The sequence below is a fragment of the Orcinus orca genome, unplaced genomic scaffold (assembly GCF_937001465.1).
Source record: "Orcinus orca unplaced genomic scaffold, mOrcOrc1.1 scaffold_63, whole genome shotgun sequence".
In the NCBI taxonomy this organism is placed as follows: Eukaryota; Metazoa; Chordata; class Mammalia; order Artiodactyla; family Delphinidae; genus Orcinus; species Orcinus orca.
In genome coordinates, this window is record NW_026043764.1 from 249989 (window position 1) to 271442 (window position 21454).

Genomic DNA, 21454 nt, shown 5'->3' on the forward strand with positions numbered 1-21454 from the left:
AGGAATAGGGAGAACCAATGAGAGACTAGCTGGAGATGTCTGGAAGGGCAAATTTAACTCTCATTTCCCACCAGGAAGAGGAATTAACCAAAGGCTCAGCGTGCCGTGCCGGAACCAGATTAGGGCCTGAAGCAATCCTGCGGTGTTGCGGCCAGCTCACAAGAAAGCGAGTTGAAGAAAGGAGCTCAGGGGCACTGTAATTCACAAACCTGCAGAGTTATAAATGACAGCTATCGTCCAAAAATATACTGAAGTAAGGCTGCCAAGAGGACTTGAAAGTGGGGCAGAATTGCAGGAAACCGATTTCAGGAGGTAGACTGGAATTGCATTTAAAGCATAGGAAAAGAGGCAGAACGTGGACAATGATGCACTTGGCCGAAAAGGGTGTATGAGTTTTTTCCTGAATATATTCAGGAAAAAACGCATACGCCCTTTTTGGCCAACCAAGCAAGCTTGCAAAGGAAATCTGCACTACAATGAAGTCTCACTTCCCCCTGGTCAAAAGGGCCATCTGAAAAAAGTGTAAAATCCAGAAAGGCAGGACAGGCCATGGAGAACTGGGAGCCTTGTTATGCTGATGGGCGGGATGTAAATTGCCAACAGCCACTCGGGAGAAGTGTATGGTGTTTCCTGAAACATCTAAAAAACAAAGGAACAGAGCCTAGGGCACTTCCACTTATGGTCCTATAGCTTAGGGAAATTAAAATCAAAATGACACAGCCACCCCAAAGTTTGGGACGGCTCTGTTTACAAGAACCTCGTTTACAGTACAAGTTCAATATCGCAGAAAGCGAAAAATGGATAAAGAAGTTGTGGTACTTACGTACAATGCAATATCACTCAGCAATGAAATCTATGTCATCAGGCCCGTAGCAGCATAATGAGTGGATTCAGGTATGATGATTCTAACTGAAATAAGTCACACAGAAAAAGAAACATCATAAGTTATCACTAATACACGGAATGTAAACTTGGTTACACAGGAACTGGATTACAAAACAGAACAGGGTCTCAAATTTAGAAAACCAACTTATCCTTGCTTAAGGGGAAAGGTGAGTTGGGATGCTGCATAAAACCAGAGATTGAAATGAGCACAGATAAAATTCCTTAAGCCAAATATGTAATAGACAAGAGCTACTCCTTGCTCAATGAAATGGACTCAACACCACATATTGAACACCAAACAATGTACCTAACTAGTAAGTATCTTAAAACCTATGGATTGTTATGTGTCTGAAAGAGAATCAAGCGTGTGTACAGGGGCATAAACGCAGCAGTGATAGGATTGGAGAGGTTCGGTGAGCAAATGAAGACCCTTTGAAGTCATATTGCATGGTACCCATTCCACGGGCCTCAACTCTCCAGGTTTAACGGATTCTTCCTTCAGCTAAAACATGCATGTGGAACCCAGAGTATGATCAACCGTGTGATCGGGAGACGTGTTCAAATATGTCTCAGTTTTCGACCCCTGGTACTCGGGTGCAACATTCCAGACGCTTAACTAACACTCTCCCGACTTGGAGAGTCAGTGCCTTTAACCTCCTGTTTGGCCCAGTTTGCAATTTCTGTGGAATATGAACAGGAATAGGGAGAACCAATGAGAGACTAGGTGGAGGTGTCTGGACGGGCAAATTTAACTCTCATTTCCCACCAGGATGAGGAATTAACCAAAGGCTCAGCGTGCCGTGCCGGAACCAGATTAGGGCCTGAAGCAATCCTGCAGGGTTGCGCCCAGCTCACAAGAAAGCGAGTTGAAGAAAGGAGCTCAGGGGCACTGTAATTCACAAACCTGCAGAGTTATAAATGACAGTTATCGTCCAAAAATATACTGAAGTAAGGCTGCCAAGAGGACTTCCAAGCGGGGTAGAATTGCAGGAATCCGATTTCAGGAGGTAGACTGGAATTGCACTTAAAGCATAAGAAAGGAGGCAGAACGTGGACAATGATGCACTTGGCCAAAAAGTGCGTATACGTTTTTTCCTGAATATATTCAGGAAAAAACGCATACGCACTTTTTGGCCAACAAAACAAGCTTGCAAAGGAAATCTGCACTACAATGAAGTCTCACATCCCCCCCGGTCAAAAGGGCCATCTGAAAAAGTGTAAAATCCAGAAAGGCAGGACAGGCCATGGAGAACTGGGAGCCTTGCTGTGCTGATGGGCGGGATGTAAATTGCCAACAGCCACTCGGGAGAACTGTATGGTGCTTCCTGAAACATCTAAAAAACAAGGCAACAGAGCCTAGGACAATTCCACTTATGGTCCTATAGCTTAGGGAAATTAAAATCAAAAAGACACAGCCACCCCAAAGTTTGGGACGGCTCTATTTACAATAACCTCGTTTACGGTACAAGTTCAATATCGCAGAAAGCAAAAACTGGATAAAAAAGTTGTGGTACTTACGTACAATGCAATATCACTCAGCAGTGAAATCTATGTCATCAGGCCCGTAGCAGCATAAAGAGTGGATTCAGGTATGATGATTCTAACTGAAATAAGTCACACAGAAAAAGAAACATCATAAGATATCACTAATACACGGAATGTAAACTTGGCTACACAGGAACTGCATTACAAAACAGAACAGGGTCTCAAATTTAGAAAACCAACTTATGCTTGCTTAAGGGGAAAGGTGAGTTGGGGTGCTGCATAAAACCAGAGATTGAAATGAGCACAGATAAAGTTCCTTAAGCCAAATATGTAATAGACAAGAGCTACTGCTTGTTCAACGAAATGGACACAACACCCCATATTAAACGCCTAAGAATGTACCTGACTAGTAAGTATCTTAAAACCTATGGATTGCTATGTCTCTGAAAGAGAATCAAGCGTGTGTATAGGGCCATAAACGCAGCAGTGTTGGGATTGGAGAGGTTCGGTGAGCAAATGAAGACCCTTTGAAGTCATATTGCATGGTACCCATTCCACGGGTCTCAACTCTCCAGGTTTAAGGGATTCTTCCTTCAGCTAAAACATGCATGTGGAACCCAGAGTATGATCAACCGTGTGATCGGGAGACATGTTCCAATGTCTCAGTTCTCATCCCCTGGTACTCGGGTGCAACATTCCAGATGCTTTACTAACACTCTCCCAACTTGGAGAGTCAGTGCCTTTAACCTCCTGTTTGGCCCAGTTTGCAATTTCTGCGGAAGATGAACAGGAATAGGGAGAACCAATGAGAGACTAGCTGGAGGTGTCTGGACGGGCAAATTTAACTCTCATTTCCCACCAGGAAGAGGAATTAACCAAAGGCTCAGCATGCCGTGCCGGAACCAGATTAGGGCCTGAAGCGATCCTGCGGGGTTGCGGCCAGCTCACAAGAAAGTGAATTGAAGAAAGGAGCTCAGGGGCACTGCAATTCACAAACCTGCAGAGGTATAAATGACAGCTATCGTCCAAAAATATACTGAAGTAAGGCTGCCAAGAGGACTTGAAAGCGGGGCAGAATTGCAGGAAACCGATTTCAGGAGGTAGACTTGAATTGCATTTAAAGCATAGGAAAAGAGGCAGAACATCGACAATGATGCACTTGGCCAAAAAGGGCGTATGCGTTTTTTCCTGAATATATTCAGGAAAAAACGCATACGCCCTTTTTGGCCAACCAAGCAAGCTTGCAAAGGAAATCTGCACTACAATGAAGTCTCACTTCCCCCCGGTCAAAAGGGCCATCTGAAAAAAGTGTAAAATCCAGAAAGGCAGGACAGGCCATGGAGAACTGCGAGCCTAGTTGTGCTGATGGGCGGGATGTAAATTGCCAACAGCCACTGGGGAGAAGTGTATGGTGCTTCCTGAAACATCTAAAAAACAAAGCAACAGAGCCTAGGGCACTTCCAATTATGGTCCTATAGCTTAGGGAAATTAAAATCAAAAAGACACAGCCACCCCAATGTTTTGGACGGCTCTGATTACAAGAACCTCGTTTAGGGTACAAGTTCAATATCGCACAAATTGAGAAATGGATAAAGAAGCTGTGGTACTTACGTACAATGCAATATCACTCAGCAATGAAATCTATGTTATCAGGGCCGTAGCAGCATACAGTGGATTCAGGTATGATGATTCTAACCGAAATAAGTCACACAGAAAAAGAAACATCATAAGATATCACTAATACACGGAATGTAAACTTGGCCACACAGGAACTGAATTACAAAACAGAACAGAGTCTCAAATTTAGAAAACCAACTTATGCTTGCTTAAGGGGAAAGTTGAGTTGGGGTGCTGCATAAAACCAGAGATTGAAATGAGCACAGATAAAGTTCTTTAAGCCAAATATGTAATAGACAAGAGCTACTCCTTGCTCAACGAAATGGACTCAACACCACATATTAAACACCTAAGAATGTACCTAACTAGTAAGTATCTTAAAACCTATGGATTGCTATGTGTCTGAAAGAGAATCAAGCGTGTGTACAGGGGCATAAACGCAGCAGTGATAGGATTGGAGAGGTTTGGTGAGCAAATGAAGACCCTTTGAAATCATATTGCATGGTACCCATTCCACGGGTCTCAACTCTCCAGGTTTAAGGGATTCTTCCTTCAGCTAAAACATGCATGTGGAACCCAGAGTATGATCAACCGTGTGTTCGGGAGACGTGTTCCAATATATCTCAGTTTTCTTCCCCTGGTACTCGGGTTCAACATTCCAGATGCTTTCCTAACACTCTCCCGACTTGGAGAGTCAGTGCCTTTAACCTCCTGTTTGGCCCAGGTTGCAATTTCTGAGGAAGATGAACAGGAATAGGGAGAACCAATGACAGACTAGCTGAAGGTGTCTGGAAGGGTAAATTTAACTCTCATTTCCCACCAGGAAGAGGAATTAACCAAAGGCTCAGCGTGCCATGCCAGAAACAGATTAGGGCTGAAGCAATCCTGCGGTGTTGCGGCCAGCTCACAAGAAAGTGAGTTGAAGAAAGGAACTCAGGGGCACTGCAATTCACAAACCAGCAGAGGTATAAATGACAGCTATCGTCCAAAAATATACTGAAGTAAGGCTGCCAAGAGGACTTGAAAGCGGGGCAGAATTGCAGGAAACCGATTTCAGGAGGTAGACTGGAATTGCATTTAAAGCATAGGAAAAGAGGCAGAACATCGACAATGATGCACTTGGCCAAAAAGGGCGTATGCGTTTTTTCCTGAATATATTCAGGAAAAAATGCATACGCCCTTTTTGGCCAACCAATCAAGCTTGCAAAGGAAATCTGCACTACAATGAAGTCTCACTTCCCCCCGGTCAAAAGGGTCATCAGAAAAAAGTGTAAAATCCAGAAAGGCAGGACAGGCCATGGAGAACTGCGAGCCTAGTTGTGCTGATGGGCGGGATGTAAATTGCCAACAGCCACTGGGGAGAAGTGTATGGTGCTTCCTGAAACATCTAAAAAACAGAGGAACAGAGCTGAGGGCACTTCCACTTATGGTCCTATAGCTTAGGGAAATTAAAATCAAAAAGACACAGCCACCCCAAAGTTTGGGATGGCTCTGTTTACAAGAACCTCGTTTACGGTACAAGTTCAATATCACAGAAAGCAAAAACTGGATAAAAAAGTTGTGGTACTTACGTACAATGCAATATCACTCAGCAGTGCAATCTATGTCATCAGGCCCATAGCAGCATAAAGAGTGGATTCAGGTATGATGATTCTAACTGAAATAAGTCACACAGAAAAAGAAACATCATAAGATATCAGTAATACACGGAATGGAAACTTGGCTACACAGGAACTGGATTAAAAAACAGAAGAGTGTCTCAAATGTAGAAAACCAACTTATGCTTGCTTAAGGGGAAAGGTGAGATGGGGTGCTGCATAAAACCAGAGATTGAAATGAGCACAGATAAAGTTCCTTAAGCCAAACATGTAATAGACAAGAGCTACTCCTTGCTCAACGAAGTGGACTCAACACCCCATATTAAACGCCTAAGAATGTACCTGACTAGTAAGTATCTTAAAACCTATGGATTGCTATGTCTCCAAAAGAGAATCAAGTGTGTGTACAGGGGCATAAACGCAGCAGTGATAGGATTGGAGAGGTTCAGTGAGCAAATGAAGACCCTTTGAAGTCATATTGCATGGTACCCATTCCACGGGTCTCAACTCTCCAGGTTTAAGGGATTCTTCCTTCAGCTAAAACATGCATGTGGAACCCAGAGTATGATCAACCATGTGATCGGGAGACGTGTTCAAATGTGCCTCAGTTTTCCTCCCCTGGTACTCGGGTGCAACATTCCAGATGCTTTACTAACACTCCCCCGACTTGGAGAGTCAGTGCCTTTAACCTCCTGTTTGACCCAGTTTGCAATTTCTGTGGAAGATGAACAGGAATTGGGAGAATCAATGAGAGACTAGCTGGAGGTGTCTGGACGAGCAAATTTATCTCTCATTTCCCACCAGTAAGAGGAATTAACCAAAGGTTCAGCGTGCCGTGCCGGAACCAGATTAGGACCTGAAGCAATCTTGCGGTGTTACGGCCAGCTCACAAGAAAGCGAGTTGAAGAAAGGAGCTCAGGGGCACTGTAATTCACAAACCTGCAGAGTTATAAATGACAGCTATCATCCAAAAATATACTGAAGTAAGACTGCCAAGAGGACTTGAAAGCGGGGCAGAATTGCAGGAAACCAATTTCAGTAGGTAGACTGGAATTGCATTTAACGCATAGGAAAAGAGGCAAAAAGTGGACAATGATGCACTTGGGTAAAAAGGGCGTATGCGTTTTTTCCTGAATATATTCAGGAAAAAACTAATACGCCCTTTTTGGCCAACCAAGCAAGCTTGCAAAGGAAATCTGCACTACTATGAAGTCTCACTTCCCCCCGGTCAAAAGGGCCATCTGAAAAAAGTGTAAAATCCAGAAAGGCAGGACAGGCCATGGAGAACTGGGAGCCTTGTTATGCTGATGGGCGGGATGTAAATTGCCAACAGCCACTCGGGAGAAGTGTATGGTGTTTCCTGAAACATCTAAAAAACAAAGCAACAGAGCCTAGGGCACTTCCACTTATGGTCCTATAGCTTAGGGAAATTAAAATCAAAAAGACACAGCCACCCCAAAGTTTGGGACGGCTCTGTTGACAAGAACCTCATTTACGGTACAAGTTCAATATCGCATAAAGCGAAAAATGGATAAAGAAGTTGTGGTACTTACGTACAATGCAATATCACTCAGCAATGAAATCTATGTCATCAGGCCCGTAGCAGCATAATGAGTGGATTCAGGTATGATGATTCTAACTGAAATAAGTCACACAGTAAAAGAAACATCATAAGATATCACTAATACAAGGAATGTAAACTTGGCTACACAGGAACAGGATTACAAATCAGAACAGTGTCTCAAATGTAGAAAACCAACTTATGCTTGCTTAAGGGGAAAGGTGAGTTGGGGTGCTGCATAAAACCAGAGATTGAAGTGAGCGCAGATAAAGTTCCTTAAGCCAAATATGTAATAGACAAGAGCTACTCCTTGCTCAACGAAGTGGACTCAACACCCCAAATTAAACGCCTAAGAATGTACCTGACTAGTAAGTATCTTAAAACCTATGGATTGCTATGTCTCTGAAAGAGAATCAAGCGTGTGTACAGGGGCATAAATGCAGCAGTGATAGGATTGGAGAGGTTCGGTGAGCAAATGAAGACCCTTTGAAGTCATATTCCATGGTACCCATTCCACGGGTCTCAACTCTCCAGGTTTAAGGGATTCTTCCTTCAGCTAAAACATGCATGTGGAACCCAGAGTATCATCAACCATGTGATCGGGAGACGTGTTCCAATATGTCTCAGTTTTCGACCCCTGGTACTCGGGTGCAACATTCCAGACGCTTAACTAACACTCTCCCGACTTAGAGAGTCAGTGCATTTAACCTCCTGTTTGGCCCAGTTTGCAATTTCTGTGTAAGATGAACAGGAATAGGGAGAACCAATGAGAGACTAGCTGGAGGTGTCTGGACGGGCAAATTTAACTCTCATTTCCCACCAGGAAGTGGAATTAACCAAAGGCTCAGCATGCCGTGCCGGAACCAGATTAGGGCCTGAAGCAATCCTGCGGTGTTGCGGCCAGCTCACAAGAAAGCGAGTTGAAGAAAGGAGCTCAGGGGCACTGTAATTCACAAACGTGCAGAGTTATAAATGACAGCTATCGTCCAAAAATATACTGAAGTAAGGCTGCCAAGAGGACTTGAAAGCGGGCCAGAATTGCAGGAAACCGATTTCAGGAGGTAGACTGGAATTGCATTTAAAGCATAGGAAAAGAGGCAGAACGTCGACAATGATGCACTTGGCCAAAAAGGGCGTATGCGTTTTTTCCTGAATATATTCAGGAAAAAACGCATACGCCCTTTTTGGCCAACCAAGCAAGCTTGCAAAGGAAATCTGCACTACAATGAAGTCTCACTTCCCCCCGGTCAAAAGGGCCATCTGAAAAAAGTGTAAAATCCAGAAAGGCAGGACAGGCCATGGAGAACTGGGAGCCTTGTTATGCTGATGGGCGGGATGTAAATTGCCAACAGCCACTAGGGAGAAGTGTATGGTGTTTCCTGAAACATCTAAAAAACAAAGCAACACAGCCTAGGGCAATTCCACTTATGGTCCTATAGCTTAGGGAAATTAAAATCAAAAAGACACAGCCACCCCAAAGTTTGGGATGGCTGTGTTTACAAGAACCTCTTTTACGGTACAAGTTCAATATCGCAGAAAGTGAAAAATGGATAAAGAATTTGTGGTACTTACGTACAATGCAATATCACTCAGTAATGAAATCTATGTCATCAGGCCCGTAGCAGCATAATGAGTGGATTCAGGTATGATGATTCTAACTGAAATAAGTCACACAGAAAAAGAAACATCATAAGATATCAGTAATACACGGAATGGAAACTTGGCTACACAGGAACTGGATTAAAAAACAGAAGAGTGTCTCAAATGCAGAAAACCAACTTATGCTTGCTTAAGGGGAAAGGTGAATTGGGGTGCTGCATAAAACCAGAGATTGAAATGAGCACAGATAAAGTTCCTTAAGCCAAACATGTAATAGACAAGAGCTACTCCTTGCTCAACGAAGTGGACTCAACACCCCAAATTAAACGCCTAAGAATGTACCTGACTAGTAAGTATCTTAAAACCTATGGATTGCTATGTCTCTGAAAGAGAATCAAGCGTGTGTACAGGGGCATAAATGCAGCAGTGATAGGATTGGAGAGGTTCGGTGAGCAAATGAAGACCCTTTGAAGTCATATTCCATGGTACCCATTCCACGGGTCTCAACTCTCCAGGTTTAAGGGATTCTTCCTTCAGCTAAAACATGCATGTGGAACCCAGAGTATCATCAACCATGTGATCGGGAGACGTGTTCCAATATGTCTCAGTTTTCGACCCCTGGTACTCGGGTGCAACATTCCAGACGCTTAACTAACACTCTCCCGACTTAGAGAGTCAGTGCATTTAACCTCCTGTTTGGCCCAGTTTGCAATTTCTGTGGAAGATGAACAGGAATAGGGAGAACCAATGAGAGACTAGCTGGAGGTGTCTGGACGGGCAAATTTAACTCTCATTTCCCACCAGGAAGTGGAATTAACCAAAGGCTCAGCATGCCGTGCCGGAACCAGATTAGGGCCTTAAGCAATCCTGCGGTGTTGCGGCCAGCTCACAAGAAAGCGAGTTGAAGAAAGGAGCTCAGGGGCACTGTAATTCACAAACGTGCAGAGTTATAAATGACAGCTATCGTCCAAAAATATACTGAAGTAAGGCTGCCAAGAGGACTTGAAAGCGGGCCAGAATTGCAGGAAACCGATTTCAGGAGGTAGACTGGAATTGCATTTAAAGCATAGGAAAAGAGGCAGAACGTCGACAATGATGCACTTGGCCAAAAAGGGCGTATGCGTTTTTTCCTGAATATATTCAGGAAAAAACGCATACGCCCTTTTTGGCCAACCAAGCAAGCTTGCAAAGGAAATCTGCACTACAATGAAGTCTCACTTCCCCCCGGTCAAAAGGGCCATCTGAAAAAAGTGTAAAATCCAGAAAGGCAGGACAGGCCATGGAGAACTGGGAGCCTTGTTATGCTGATGGGCGGGATGTAAATTGCCAACAGCCACTAGGGAGAAGTGTATGGTGTTTCCTGAATCATCTAAAAAACAAAGCAACACAGCCTAGGGCAATTCCACTTATGGTCCTATAGCTTAGGGAAATTAAAATCAAAAAGACACAACCACCCCAAAGTTTGGGATGGCTCTGTTTACAAGAACCTCGTTTACGGTACAAGTTCAATATCGCAGAAAGTGAAAAATGGATAAAGAAGTTGTGGTACTTACGTACAATGCAATATCACTCAGCAATGAAATCTATGTCATCAGGCCCGTAGCAGCATAATGAGTGGATTCAGGTATGATGAATCTAACTGAAATAAGTCACACAGAAAAAGAAACATCATAAGATATCAGTAATATATGGAATGGAAACTTGGCTACACAGGAACTGGAGTAAAAAACAGAAGAGTGTCTCAAATGTAGAAAACCAACTTATGTTTGCTTAAGGGGAAAGGTGAGTTGCGGTGCTGCATAAAACCAGAGATTGAAATGAGCACAGATAAAATTCCTTAAGCCAAATATGTAATAGACAAGAGCTACTCCTTGCTCAACGAAATGGACTCAACACCCCATATTAAACGCCTAAGAATGTACCTGACTAGTAAGTATCTTAAAACCTATGGATTGCTATGTCTCCAAAAGAGAATCAAGTGTGTGTACAGGGGCATAAACGCAGCAGTGATAGGATTGGAGAGGTTCAGTGAGCAAATGAAGACCCTTTGAAGTCATATTGCATGGTACCCATTCCACGGGTCTCAACTCTCCAGGTTTAAGGGATTCTTCCTTCAGCTAAAACATGCATGTGGAACCCAGAGTATGATCAACCATGTGATCGGGAGACGTGTTCAAATGTGCCTCAGTTTTCCTCCCCTGGTACTCGGGTGCAACATTCCAGATGCTTTACTAACACTCCCCCGACTTGGAGAGTCAGTGCCTTTAACCTCCTGTTTGGCCCAGTTTGCAATTTCTGTGGAAGATGAACAGGAATAGGGAGAATCAATGAGAGACTAGCTGGAGGTGTCTGGACGAGCAAATTTATCTCTCATTTCCCACCAGTAAGAGGAATTAACCAAAGGTTCAGCGTGCCGTGCCGGAACCAGATTAGGACCTGAAGCAATCTTGCGGTGTTACGGCCAGCTCACAAGAAAGCGAGTTGAAGAAAGGAGCTCAGGGGCACTGTAATTCACAAACCTGCAGAGTTATAAATGACAGCTATCATCCAAAAATATACTGAAGTAAGGCTGCCAAGAGGACTTGAAAGCGGGGCAGAATTGCAGGAAACCAATTTCAGTAGGTAGACTGGAATTGCATTTAACGCATAGGAAAAGAGGCAAAAAGTGGACAATGATGCACTTGGGTAAAAAGGGCGTATGCGTTTTTTCCTGAATATATTCAGGAAAAAACGAATACGCCCTTTTTGGCCAACCAAGCAAGCTTGCAAAGGAAATCTGCACTACAATGAAGTCTCACTTCCCCCCGGTCCAAAGGGCCATCTGAAAAAAGTGTAAAATCCAGAAAGGCAGGACAGGCCATGGAGAACTGGGAGCCTTGTTATGCTGATGGGCGGGATGTAAATTGCCAACAGCCACTCGGGAGAAGTGTATGGTGTTTCCTGAAACATCTAAAAAACAAAGCAACAGAGTCTAGGGCACTTCCACTTATGGTCCTATAGCTTAGGGAAATTAAAATCAAAAAGACACAGCCACCCCAAAATTTGAGACGGCTCTGTTTACAAGAACCTCGTTTACGGTGCAAGTACAATATTGCAGAAAGTGAAAAATGGATAAAGAATTTGTGGTACTTACGTACAATGCAATATCACGCAGCAATGAAATCTATGTCATCAGGCCCGTAGCAGCATAATGAGTGGATTCAGGTATGATGATTCTAACTGAAATAAGTCACACAGAAAAAGAAACATCATAAGATATCAGTAATACACGGAATGGAAACTTGGCTACACAGGAACTGGATTAAAAAAAAGAAGAGTGTCTCAAATGTAGAAAACCAACTTATGCTTGCTTAAGGGGAAAGGTGAATTGGGGTGCTGCATAAAACCAGAGATTGAAATGAGCACAGATAAAGTTCCTTAAGCCAAACATGTAATAGACAAGAGCTACTCCTTGCTCAACGAAGTGGACTCAACACCCCATATTAAACGCCTAAGAATGTACCTGACTAGTAAGTATCTTAAAACCTATGGATTGCTATGTCTCCGAAAGAGAATCAAGCTTGTGTACAGGGGCATAAATGCAGCAGTGATAGGATTGGAGAGGTTCGGTGAGCAAATGAAGACCCTTTGAAGTCATATTCCATGGTACCCATTCCACGGGTCTCAACTCTCCAGGTTTAAGGGATTCTTCCTTCAGCTAAAACATGCATGTGGAACCCAGAGTATGATCAACCGTGTGATCGGGAGACGTGTTCAAATATGTCTCAGTTCTCGTCCCCTGGTACTCGGGTGCAACATTCCAGATGCTTTACTAACACTCTCCCGACGTGGAGAGTCAGTGCCTTTAACCTCATGTTTGGCCCAGTTTGCAATTTCTGTGGAAGGTGAACAGGAATAGGGAGAACCAATGAGAGACTAGCTGGAGGTGTCTGGACGAGCAAATTTAACTCTCATTTCCCACCAGGAAGAGGAATTCACCAAAGGCTCAGCGTGCCGTGCCGGAACCAGATTAGGACCTGAAGCAATCTTGCGGTGTTGCGGCCAGCTCACAAGAAAGCGAGTTGAAGAAAGGAGCTCAGGGTCACTGTAATTCACAAACCTGCAGAGTTATAAATGACAGCTATAATCCAAAAATATACTGAAGTAAGGCTGCCAAGAGGACTTGAAAGCGGGGCAGAATTGAAGGAAACCGATTTCAGGAGGTAGACTGGAATTGCATTTAAAGCATAGGAAAAGAGGCAGAATGTCGACAATGATGCACTTGGCCTAAAAGGGCGTATGCGTTTTTTCCTGAATATATTCAGGAAAAAACGCATATGCACTTTTTGGCCAACCAAGCAAGCTTGCAAAGGAAATCTGCACTACAATGAAGTCTCACTTCCCCCCGGTCAAAAGGGCCATCTGAAAAAAGTGTAAAATCCAGAGAGGCAGGACAGGCCATGGAGAACTGGGAGCCTTGTTATGCTGATGGGCGGGATGTAAATTGCCAACAGCCACTCGGGAGAAGTGTATGGTGTTTCCTGAAACATCTAAAAAACAAAGCAACAGAGCCTAGGGCACTTCCACTTATGGTCCTATAGCTTAGGGAAATTAAAATCAAAAAGACACAGCCACCCCAAAGTTTGGGACGGCTCTGTTTACAAGAACCTCGTTTACGTTACAAGTTCAATATCGCAGAAAGTGAAAAATGGATAAAGAATTTGTGGTACTTACGTACAATGCAATATCACTCAGCAATGAAATCTATGTCATCAGGCCCGTACCAGCATTATGAGTGGATTCAGGTATGATGATTCTAACTGAAATAAGTCACACAGAAAAAGAAACATCATAAGATATCAGTAATACATGGAATGGAAACTTGGCTACACAGGAACTGGATTTAAAAAAAGAAGAGTGTCTCAAATGTAGAAAACCAACTTATGCTTGCTTAAGGGAAAAGGTGAATTGGGGTGCTGCATAAAACCAGAGATTGAAATGAGCACAGATAAAGTTCCTTAAGCCAAACATGTAATAGACAAGAGCTACTCCTTGCTCAACGAAGTGGACTCAACACCCCATATTAAACGCCTAAGAATGTACCTGACTAGTAAGTATCTTAAAACCTATGGATTGCTATGTCTCCGAAAGAGAATCAAGCGTGTGTACAGGGGCATAAATGCAGCAGTGATAGGATTGGAGAGGTTCGGTGAGAAAATGAAGACCCTTTGAAGTCATATTCCATGGTACCCATTCCACGGGTCTCAACTCTCCAGGTTTAAGGGATTCTTCCTTCAGCTAAAACATGCATGTGGAACCCAGAGTATCATCAACCATGTGATCGGGAGACGTGTTCCAATATGTCTCAGTTTTCGACCCCTGGTACTCGGGTGCAACATTCCAGACGCTTTACTAACACTCTCCCGACTTAGAGAGTCAGTGCCTTTAACCTCCTGTTTGGCCCAGTTTGCAATTTCTGTGGAAGATGTACAGGAATAGGGAGAACCAATGAGAGACTAGCTGGAGGTGTCTGGACGGGCAAATTTAACTCTCATTTCCCACCAGGAAGAGGAATTAACCAAAGGATCAGCATGCCGTGCCGGAACCAGATTAGGGCCTGAAGCAATCCTGCGGTGTTGCGGCCAGCTCACAAGAAAGCGAGTTGAAGAAAGGAGCTCAGGGGCACTGTAATTCACAAACCTGCAGAGTTATAAATGACAGCTATCGTCCAAAAATATACTGAAGTAAGGCTGCCAAGAGGACTTGAAAGCGGGCCAGAATTGCAGGAAACCGATTTCAGGAGGTAGACTGGAATTGCATTTAAAGCATAGGAAAAGAGGCAGAATGTCGACAATGATGCACTTGGCCTAAAAGGGCGTATGCGTTTTTTCCTGAATATATTCAGGAAAAAACGCATATGCACTTTTTGGCCAACCAAGCAAGCTTGCAAAGGAAATCTGCACTACAATGAAGTCTCACTTCCCCCCGGTCAAAAGGGCCATCTGAAAAAAGTGTAAAATCCAGAAAAGCAGGACAGGCCATGGAGAACTGGGAGCCTTGTTATGCTGATGGGTGGGATGTAAATTGCCAACAGCCACTCGGGAGAAGTGTATGGTGTTTCCTGAAACATCTAAAAAACAAAGCAACAGAGCCTAGGGCACTTCCACTTATGGTCCTATAGCTTAGGGAAATTAAAATCAAAAAGACACAGCCACCCCAATGTTTGGGACGGCTCTCTTTACAAGAACCTCGTTTACATTACAAGTTCAATATCGCAGAAAGTGAAAAATGGATAAAGAAGGTGTGGTACTTACGTACAATGCAGTATCACTCAGCAATGAAATCTATGTCATCAGGCCCGTAGCAGCATAATGAGTGGATTCAGGTATGATGAATCTAACTGAAATAAGTCACACAGAAAAAGAAACATCATAAGATATCAGTAATACACGGAATGGAAACTTGGCTACACAGGAACTGGATTAAAAAACAGAAGAGTGTCTCAAATGTAGAAAACCAACTTATGCTTGCTTAAGGGTAAAGGTGAGTTGCGGTGCTGCATAAAACCAGAGATTGAAATGAGCACAGATAAAGTTCCTTAAGCCAAATATGTAATAGACAAGAGCTACTCCTTGCTCAATGAAATGGACTCAACACCCCATATTAAACGCCTAAGAATGTACCTGACTAGTAAGTATCTTAAAACCTATGGATTGCTATGTCTCCAAAAGAGAATCAAGTGTGTGTACAGGGGCATAAACGCAGCAGTGATAGGATTGGAGAGGTTCAGTGAGCAAATGAAGACCCTTTGAAGTCATATTACATGGTACCCATTCCACGGGTCTCAACTCTCCAGGTTTAAGGGATTCTTCCTTCAACTAAAACATGCATGTGGAACCCAGAGTATGATCAACCATGTGATCGGGAGACGTGTTCAAATATGTCTCAGTTCTTGTCCCCTGGTACTCGGGTGCAACATTCCAGACGCTTTACTAACACTCTCCGACGTGGAGAGTCAGTGCCTTTAACCTCCTGTTTGGCCCAGTTTGCAATTTCTGTGGAAGATGAACAGGAATAGGGAGAATCAATGAGAGACTAGCTGGAGGTGTCTGGACGAGCAAATTTATCTCTCATTTCCCACCAGTAAGAGGAATTAACCAAAGGTTCAGCGTGCCGTGCCGGAACCAGATTAGGACCTGAAGCAATCTTGCGGTGTTACGGCCAGCTCACAAGAAAGCGAGTTGAAGAAAGGAGCTCAGGGGCACTGTAATTCACAAACCTGCAGAGTTATAAATGACAGCTATCATCCAAAAATATGCTGAATAAGGCTGCCAAGAGGACTTGAAAGCGGGGCAGAATTGCAGGAAACCAATTTCAGTAGGTAGACTGGAATTGCATTTAACGCATAGGAAAAGAGGCAGAACGTGGACAATGATGCACTTGGGCAAAAAGGGCGTATGCGTTTTTTCCTGAATATATTCAGGAAAAAACTAATACGCCCTTTTTGGCCAACCAAGCAAGCTTGCAAAGGAAATCTGCACTACAATGAAGTCTCACTTCCCGCCGGTCAAAAGGGCCATCTGAAACAAGTGTAAAATCCAGAAAGGCAGGACAGGCCATGGAGAACTGGGAGCCTTGTTATGCTGATGGGCGGGATGTAAATTGCCAACAGCCACTCGGGAGAAGTGTATGGTGTTTCCTGAAACATCTAAAAAACAAAGCAACAGAGCCTAGGGCACTTCCACTTATGGTCCTATAGCTTAGGGAAATTAAAATCAAAAAGACACAGCCACCCCAAAGTTTGGGACGGCTCTGTTGACAAGAACCTCATTTACAGTACAAGTTCAATATCGCATAAAGCGAAAAATGGATAAAGAAGTTGTGGTACTTAGGTACAATGCAATATCACTCAGCAATGAAATCTATGTCATCAGGCCCGTAGCAGCATAATGAGTGGATTCAGGTATGATGATTCTAACTGAAATAAGTCACACAGTAAAAGAAACATCATAAGATATCACTAATACAAGGAATGTAAACTTGGCTACACAGGAACTGGATTACAAACCAGAACAGTGTCTCAAATGTAGAAAACCAACTTATGCTTGCTTAAGGGGAAAGGTGAGTTGGGGTGCTGCATAAAACCAGAGATTGAAGTGAGCGCAGTTAAAGTTCCTTAAGCCAAATATGTAATAGACAAGAGCTACTCCTTGCTCAACGAAATGGACTCAACACCCCATATTAAACGCCTAAGAATGTACCTGACTAGTAAGTATCTTAAAACCTATGGATTGCTATGTCTCCCAAAGAGAATCAAGCGTGTGTACAGGGGCATAAACGCAGCAGTGATAGGATTGGAGAGGTTCGGTGAGCAAATGAAGACCCTTTGAAGTCATATTGCATGGTACCCATTCCACGGGTCTCAACTCTCCAGGTTTAAGGGATTCTTCCTTCAGCTAAAACATGCATGTGGAACCCAGAGTATCATCAACCATGTGATCGGGAGACGTGTTCCAATATGTCTCAGTTTTCGACCCGTGGTACTCGGGTGCAACATTCCAGACGCTTTACTAACACTCTCCCGACTTAGAGAGTCAGTGCCTTTAACCTCCTGTTTGGCCCAGTTTGCAATTTCTGTGGAAGATGAACAGGAATAGGGAGAACAAATGAGAGACTAGCTGGAGGTGTCTGGACGGGCAAATTTAACTCTCATTTCCCACCAGGAAGTGGAATTAACCAAAGGCTCAGCATGCCGTGCCGGAACCAGATTAGGGCCTGAAGCAATCCTGCGGTGTTGCGGCCAGCTCACAAGAAAGAAGTTGAAGAACGGAGCTCAGGGGCACTGTAATTCACAAACGTGCAGAGTTATAAATGACAGCTATCGTCCAAAAATATACTGAAGTAAGGCTGTCAAGAGGACTTGAAAGCGGGCCAGAATTGCAGGAAACCGATTTCAGGAGGTAGACAGGAATTGCATTTAAAGCATAGGAAAAGAGGCAGAACGTCGACAATGATGCACTTGGCCAAAAAGGGCGTATGCGTTTTTTCCTGAATATATTCAGGAAAAAAAGCATACGCCCTTTTTGGCCAACCAAGCAAGCTTGCAAAGGAAATCTGCACTACAATGAAGTCTCACTTCCCCCCGGTCAAAAGGGCCATCTGAAAAAAGTGTAAAATCCAGAAAGGCAGGACAGGCCATGGAGAACTGGGAGCCTTGTTATGCTGATGGGCGGGATGTAAATTGCCAACAGCCACTAGGGAGAAGTGTATGGTGTTTCCTGAAACATCTAAAAAACAAAGCAACACAGCCTAGGGCAATTCCACTTATGGTCCTATAGCTTAGGGAAATTAAAATCAAAAAGACACAGCCACCCCAAAGTTTGGGATGGCTGTGTTTACAAGAACCTCGTTTACGGTACAAGTTCAATATCGCAGAAAGTGAAAAATGGATAAAGAAGTTGTGGTACTTACGTACAATGCAATATCACTCAGCAATGAAATCTATGTCATCAGGCCCGTAGCAGCATAATGAGTGGATTCAGGTATGATGAATCTAACTGAAATAAGTCACACAGAAAAAGAAACATCATAAGATATCCGTAATATATGGAATGGAAACTTGGCTACACAGGAACTGGAGTAAAAAACAGAAGAGTGTCTCAAATGTAGAAAACCAACTTATGCTTGCTTAAGGGGAAAGGTGAGTTGCGGTGCTGCATAAAACCAGAGATTGAAATGAGCACAGATAAAATTCCTTAAGCCAAATATGTAATAGACAAGAGCTACTCCTTGCTCAACGAAATGGACTCAACACCCCATATTAAACGCCTAAGAATGTACCTGACTAGTAAGTATCTTAAAACCTATGGATTGCTATGTCTCCAAAAGAGAATCAAGTGTGTGTACAGGGGCATAAACGCAGCAGTGATAGGATTGGAGAGGTTCAGTGAGCCAATGAAGACCCTTTGAAGTCATATTGCATGGTACCCATTCCACGGGTCTCAACTCTCCAGGTTTAAGGGATTCTTCCTTCAGCTAAAACATGCATGTGGAACCCAGAGTATGATCAACCATGTGATCGGGAGACGTGTTCAAATGTGCCTCAGTTTTCCTCCCCTGGTACTCGGGTGCAACATTCCAGATGCTTTACTAACACTCCCCCGACTTGGAGAGTCAGTGCCTTTAACCTCCTGTTTGGCCCAGTTTGCAATTTCTGTGGAAGATGAACAGGAATAGGGAGAATCAATGAGAGACTAGCTGGAGGTGTCTGGACGAGCAAATTTATCTCTCATTTCCCACCAGTAAGAGGAATTAACCAAAGGTTCAGCGTGCCGTGCCGGAACCATATTAGGACCTGAAGCAATCTTGCGGTGTTACGGCCAGCTCACAAGAAAGCGAGTTGAAGAAAGGAGCTCAGGGGCACTGTAATTCACAAACCTGCAGAGTTATAAATGACAGCTATCATCCAAAAATATACTGAAGTAAGACTGCCAAGAGGACTTGAAAGCGGGGCAGAATTGCAGGAAACCAATTTCAGTAGGTAGACTGGAATTGCATTTAACGCATAGGAAAAGAGGCAAAAAGTGGACAATGATGCACTTGGGTAAAAAGGGCGTATGCGTTTTTTCCTGAATATATTCAGGAAAAAACGAATACGCCCTTTTTGGCCAACCAAGCAAGCTTGCAAAGGAAATCTGCACTACAATGAAGTCTCACTTCCCCCCGGTCCAAAGGGCCATCTGAAAAAAGTGTAAAATCCAGAAAGGCAGGACAGGCCATGGAGAACTGGGAGCCTTGTTATGCTGATGGGCGGGATGTAAATTGCCAACAGCCACTCGGGAGAAGTGTATGGTGTTTCCTGAAACATCTAAAAAACAAAGCAACAGAGTCTAGGGCACTTCCACTTATGGTCCTATAGCTTAGGGAAATTAAAATCAAAAAGACACAGCCACCCCAAAGTTTGCGACGGCCTGTTTACAAGAACCTCGTTTACGGTGCAAGTACAATATCGCAGAAAGTGAAAAATGGATAAAGAATTTGTGGTACTTACGTACAATGCAATATCACGCAGCAATGAAATCTATGTCATCAGGCCCGTAGCAGCATAATGAGTGGATTCAGGTATGATGATTCTAACTGAAATAAGTCACACAGAAAAGAAACATCATAAGATATCACTAATACACGGAATGTAAACTTGGCTACACAGGAACTGGATTACAAAACAGAACAGGGTCTCAAATTTAGAAAACCAACTTATGCTTGCTTAAGGGGAAAGGTGAGTTGGGGTGCTGCATAAAACCAGAGATTGAAATGAGCACAGATAAAGTTCCTTAAGCCAAATACGTAATAGACAAGAAGTACTCCTTGCTCAACGAAATGGACTCAACACCCCATATTAAACGCCTAAGAATGTACCTGACTAGTAAGTATCTGAAAACCTATGGATTGCTATGTCTCCGAAATAGAATCAAGCATGTGTACAGGGGCATAAACGCAGCAGTGATAGGATTGGAGAGGTTCGGTGAGCAAATGAAGACCCTTTGAAGTCATATTGCATAGTACCCATTCCACGGGTCTCAACTCTCCAGGTTTAAGGGATTCTTCCTTCAGCTAAAACATGCATGTGGAACCCAGAGTATGATCAACCATGTGATCGGGAGACGTGTTCAAATATGTCTCAGTTCTCGTCCCCTGGTACTCGGGTGCAACATTCCAGATGCTTTAGTAACACTCTCCCGACTTGGAGAGTCAGTGCCTTTAACTTCCTGTTTGGCCCAGTTTGCAATTTCTGCGGAAGATGAACAGGAATACTGAGGACCAATGAGAAACTAGCTGGAGGTGTCTGGACGGGCAAATTTAACTCTCATTTCCCACCAGGAAGAGGAATTAACCAAAGGCTCAGCATGCCGTGCTGGAACCAGATTAGGGCCTGAAGCAATCCTGCGGTGTTGCGGCCAGCTCACAAGAAAGCGAGTTGAAGAAAGGAGCTCAGGGGCACTGTAATACAAAAACCTGCAGAGTTATAAATGAAAGCTATCGTCCAATAATATACTGAAGTAAGGCTGCCAAGAGGACTTGAAAGCGGGGCAGAATTGCAGGACACCGATTTCAGGAGGTAGACTGGAATTGCATTTAAAGCATAGGAAAAGAGGCAGAATGTCGACAATGATGCACTTGGCCTAAAAGGGCGTATGCGTTTTTTCCTGAATATATTCAGGAAAAAACGCATATGCACTTTTTGGCCAACCAAGCAAGCTTGCAAAGGAAATCTGCACTACAATGAAGTCTCACTTCCCCCCGGTCAAAAGGGCCATCTGAAAAAAGTGTAAAATCCAGAAAGGCAGGACAGGCCATGGAGAACTGGGAGCCTTGTTATGCTGATGGGCGGGATGTAAATTGCCAACAGCCACTCGGGAGAACTGTATGGTGTTTCCTGAAACATCTAAAAAACAAAGCAACAGAGCCTAGGGCACTTCCACTTATGGTCCTATAGCTTAGGGAAATTAAAATCAAAAAGACACAGCCACCCCAATGTTTGGGACGGCTCTCTTTACAAGAACCTCGTTTACGTTACAAGTTCAATATCGCAGAAAGTGAAAAATGGATAAAGAAGGTGTGGTACTTACGTACAATGCAGTATCACTCAGCAATGAAATCTATGTCATCAGGCCCGTAGCAGCATAATGAGTGGATTCAGGTATGATGAATCTAACTGAAATAAGTCACA

At 43.6% G+C, this 21454-nt stretch overlaps 1 long non-coding RNA gene across 1 annotated transcript in view; it reads right to left on the reverse strand.

Annotated features, from left to right (window-relative positions):
* Positions 1 to 21454, reverse strand: part of LOC125963192 (uncharacterized) — a 275490-nt gene that overhangs the window by 239890 nt on the left and 14146 nt on the right. Inside the window, exons 3-4 of the long non-coding RNA XR_007475008.1 lie at positions 21354 to 21439; positions 15039 to 15124 (exon numbers count right to left, since the gene is read on the reverse strand). This is a non-coding gene — a long non-coding RNA (uncharacterized LOC125963192). The remainder of the gene's footprint in view (positions 1 to 15038; positions 15125 to 21353; positions 21440 to 21454) is intronic.